General features: G+C 32.1%; 1 pseudogene; it reads left to right on the forward strand.

The window, feature by feature from the left end:
* The first annotated feature begins 4,421 nt into the window (after positions 1-4,421).
* Positions 4,422-5,033, forward strand: LOC140432167 (threonine--tRNA ligase 1, cytoplasmic pseudogene; annotated as a pseudogene).
* Positions 5,034-5,298: the final 265 nt, after the last annotated feature.

Below are 5,298 nucleotides of genomic sequence, written 5' to 3' on the forward strand. Positions count from 1 at the left end.
CGCGCTATCTCAGAGTAGAAGTGTTAGTTCTCTCTGCAGGAATTTAAAAGGATTTGGGATTTAAATAAGAAAAAATTAAAGATAATCGATATCCCTTCTGATCTGGTTGTTATGGATTTGCTGGTTTAAGCTACTACCATAAAGAATGCTTACACTCTGTTTTTTAGCAACTATACTTTATATCTCCACCATTTTGTTGTAACCATACAAAGATTATTTTGTATTCCCTTAACTATTTTGATTTCCCTGTGTGGTATAAAAAGGATGTTGCTACGGGTTGTTAACTATTTGTCTAACAGCTTAAAGATGTATTTATTTCTGTACATTAGGTTAGATGTAATGTAATGGAAAAAATGGTTAATAAAAAATATATGGGCTTTAAAATTTATAGGGCATTTTACTCCTATGTTTTATTTTACCTTATTTTAATAAATAAGATGTCATAGATAAACTCTCAAGCAATATTTTCTGTGCCTACTTGCCCCCGATTTACACGATTTAAAAGATTTACGAATCTTCCTGTATACTAGTCCGAGCTATTATATTAGTTCATGAGGTAGGTGCCTTCATTTTTATTAAGAGTCACTTGAAAACTGTTAGTTAATTTTCTGCTAGACTTGAAAGGACAATCTCTTCTAAATTATACGCACACCTTCGGCAAAAGCGCATGCAGAATCGATTCCGGCACCGAGAACTCGTTACCGATCTATTCAACAAAATTCACGCTTAATTAACGAGCACGTGAATCAGCCATTGTGCCAATTTCAAAGACTGCAAAGACCAAAAGTCAAAGGAAGAATAATGGTGGACGTGAGGTGAGCCCTTTGTCGGTCATCAGTGACGTCCAGACAAAGGAAACTGGTCCATCGCTGTTATTACTTGCTGCTCTTTTGAGGATATGCCGATTCTAAAAGATTATTTTGTTTAGGGCTGGACTTAATTATTAAGTTGGGAAGCTGTTATTTGTTGATTCATTTTTACACGTACCTGTTAATCATTTTGAACCATTCAAGTTTATAACTAATGTTTTAGCACTGCAATAACTCGATTTAGGCAAATAAGTATACGAATAAAATGTGGAAAATATGCATGCAATAACTAAAAATAGCCGTATTTTTTTTAATATAATAGCAATCTTATAAAAAATATATTATTAAGACAATATCTTCTTAATACATTAAGTAACATTTATTTTATTAATAGATAACAAGTTTATATTTCCACTTATTTTTTGACCTATTAACGATTTTTCTCGAGATGCTCTTATTATTCTGTTTTGCGCAATTCTATTAACATGTTTATGCGATTCTTCTTTTTTGTACACATATGTTGTACAAACGTACAAAACTGGAACTATTTTTCACTGATCTTGAATGTCTTCACTTCTTTCTTTATCCTATAAAGTTTTGCCGATTGTCCTTCTTCTTTCTTCTTTGTGTGCGTCGTCTTTTAAGGACATTGGCGATCATCACGGTTCATTTTACTCAGTCTTGAGCAGTTATGAAGAGTTTTGTTGTTATTCTTCCACTCCACTACTTTAAAATTTTCAACCAAGATTTGCGTCGTCTCCCCGGTCCTATTTTTCCTTCCACTTTCCCTTGTATAACCAATCGCATCCAGTAATTTTTCTGTTCTTCATAGTTTTACGTATTTCTTTTTCTTTTTTACGTATTGTGTCCATTATATTTTCCATATTCCTCGATAACACCACATCTCAAAGTCTCTTTTCAGTTGCTTCCGTAATTGTCCAAGCTACAACTCCATATAAAAGGGCAGAGAATATGTTGAATCTCAGTATTCTAATTCTAATTTATATTCCCAGTTTTCTATTACATAATACTACTTATGCGTTGTGTTATTTCAAGGCTGCGGTCCCATTGTTTATTTACCTCCCATCCCAAGTCTTTGTATTTGGGTACTTTCTCTAAAGGTTTTCCTTTAACGTAAATCGTTATGTCTTCAATAGGTTCTGAGCTGAAAATCATGAGTTTTGTTTATTTTTTGTATTCAGAGCCATTTCTAGTACTACATTATCAAACTTCGTTATCGTACTTCGAATTTGCAGCCCCTTCTCAGCTGTCCGCAAGGAGTATTATATCGTCTGTATATCTGGATTAGTCACTAGTTTTGATATGCCTTCATTGATGTTTTTTCTTCTTCTTTTTCTTGATGTGCCTATCCGTTACAAATGTTGGCGATCATCATGGCAATCTTTATCTTATCTGCAGCAGCGCGGAAAAGCTGCACAGATGTTGTATTGAACCAGATTCTGAGGTTCTTTAACCAAGATGTTCTTCTTCTTCCTGTACCTCGTTTTCCAAATATTTTTCCTTGCAGGATGGCTTGAAGGAGAGCATATCTAGATTCATTTCGCATAATATGTTTATTTCGCGTAATATTTCCTTATAAATGAGAATTATGTTGGCTGTATTCCAGTTGTCTGGTATGTACCTTGATCTTAGGCAATTCATAAATATACCTGCTAATATTTTTCCAGGTTTTTTTTTGCCAGCTTATTTAAGCAGTTGTATTATTATGCCATCTATTTCAGTCAGTGTACTTTATTTTTGTGATTGTCAATTCTGCTTCTTCCGAAAGAACTTCTGGAGTTTGGACATTTTATTGATTATTGATTGGTTTTTCAAGTGTTTCAGGGGCGTTGTATAGTTCGCTGTAGAATTTATTCACGATCAGTATTATTTCATTTCTATCTGCAATTCTAGTGTTTTAGTTTTTTATTTCATTCAGTCAGTCTTGCATTTATTGCATTTTCTTATGCCCTCTTTAATACTTATCCTTATTGTCTTTAACAGTTCTGTGTATATTGTTACTTACTTTCATTTTCTTTCTTTATTTTAGCAATTTTCTGGTTTTATCAGATAGTTTCCTATGTTCAAAAGGTAAAAGAAATAATAAATTAGACTTACTCACAATCAATTTAATTTAACTATCCAGACGACCGGTTTCGCTTTCTACAATATGCAAAGCATCTTCAGGTCTCGATATAAAGTTAAATAAATGCTGAAATAATAAACCCATATTAGGGTGTTGTCTAATAAAGATAAACAAAGATAGATGATATAAATTATATAAATTACAGTAATTATGCCAATATTACATGTCTGTGGTTTTTCAAAATGAATAAAATGTTTAAGCAGACAAGGTAAGACCCACAAATTGGTAAAATAGTCTATTAAACTGTAATAAATTAATAAATGAACAAATAAATAAAACATTACTTACATGCCGGTACTCTATTAATTGATGGTTGAAAGAACATGGTTCAAACTATCCTGTATTGTTGATTGGAGAACTCAAGTCTGCTATTGTAATTGTTTGACAGTAAACGGGGAAGTTCTTGAGGAGACAGATTTTATCCAATGAATTAGAGATAGGTGTAATGTAATTGTTTGTTTTATGAAAGTAATGTTCTATACCATTGAGCTATTTAAAAAGTTATTTATATTTATTCTAGAGATATATTATGAAATGTGTGTTATTTATTGAAATTTTATTTTTGAAGGTGACAGTTGTGAGACAATGAATGAAATTAGATGTACAAATTGTGTGGGTGTGCAATTCTGTCAACTTGTAATATCAAATTTCTTTGATAAAGGTCTGCTGTAATATGTGGCAAATGGTTGTAAAGTCCGATATTTAAGTTAAAAATTAAAATTGAGGACACTTTAAGACACACAGAAACACACAGAAAACACTTAAAAAAGGGGGGATGAACAGATATTAAATTTAAAAGGGGGAGGATTTGGAAGCACTACATCTCTTACTTGGAGACAATGAGTTTTTTATGTTATTTATTAGTGTTAATTATGTTATTGATGTAGTCGTTTTGTAGATCTTTGTTTATCTTTATTAGACAACACCCTAATATGGGTTTATTATTTCAGCATTTATTTAACTTTGTATCAAGACCTGAAGATGCTTTGCATATTGTAGAAAGCGAAACCGGTCGTCTGGATAGTTAAATTAATTGATTGTGAGTAAGTCTAATTTATTATTTCTTTTACCTTTTGAAATGGACTCACACAAGCAACTCATGATTTCCTATGTTCATTTTATTGTTGCGGAACCCCTATTTAATACAGAAATTAGCAGCCTGCCATAGCATGTTATATACATGTTACATACATTACATGTACAGGATTTTCGTATTCTATGCTGATTTAAGTACATGTGTCTTTCAGAAAACCGCATTTTAAAACTGATAGTGCATCTGAACACATAATGAAATTAGTGAAGTTAAAAAAATGAGTGACAATAAAGAAAACCAAAAAGCAAAAATGAAAAATCTAAATCAAAGAAAAACAAGCAATCGGCTCAAAATGGAGGTGATTCAAATGCAGCCAAAGAAACGCGCTATCTCAGAGTGGATAAACTAAAAGCTCAGTATGAAGCTGAATTAGCAAAAAAAAACGGGAGAACCTATTAAAGTTACGTTACCAGATGGCAAAATAATTGAAGGTGTAATCTAGAAAACCACACCATATGCCATTGCTAAAGGAATTAGCCAAGGTTTAGCTGATAATACTGTTATTGCAAAGGTTAATGACGTCTTGTGGGATTTAGACAGACCTTTAGAAGTAGATTGTTCTTTACAGTTGTTAAAATTTGATGATAAAGAGGCACAAGCAGTTTTCTGGCATTCATCAGCCTATGTACTTGGAGAAGCTCTCGAGAGAATATATGGTGGTTGTCTTTGTTATGGACCTCCTATTGATTATGGTTATTATTATGACATGTTCTTAGACAGTAAAGGTATATCTTAAACTGATTTTCCTGTAGTTGAAAGCTTAATGAAAAACATTGTCAAAGAAAAACAACCATTTGAAAGACTTGAAATGAAACAAGAAGATCTGATAGAAATGTTTAAATATAATGAGTTCAAACAAAGAATTCTTAGACAGAAAGTGAACACTCCAACCACTACTGTTTGCAGTAGTGGTTGGAGTATTTCAATCTCAACAGAAAAAACCAAATACATAAAAAATAAAGGAGTAACTCAGAACAAACATTAACTTAAAAAGCACTTACACGGTGATGTATATAAACCTACATGTGGTGACTGCCCAAAAACTTATATTGGTCAAACTGGCAGAACTTCAAAAAACGTCTAGCAGAACACAAAAGAGGTTTCAATAATAAAAAAACAGATTCTACTTACACACTTCTTCTTTTAGATAATTCTTTTAATGACCAATTTCAAATTCTCTATATTCAAAATACGCGCTATCTCAGAGTATACAGATAGGGTTTATATAGTTTTTTGGAGACAAATTTCTA

This window comes from Diabrotica undecimpunctata, unplaced genomic scaffold (assembly GCF_040954645.1).
Source record: "Diabrotica undecimpunctata isolate CICGRU unplaced genomic scaffold, icDiaUnde3 ctg00003092.1, whole genome shotgun sequence".
Taxonomy (NCBI): Eukaryota; Metazoa; Arthropoda; class Insecta; order Coleoptera; family Chrysomelidae; genus Diabrotica; species Diabrotica undecimpunctata.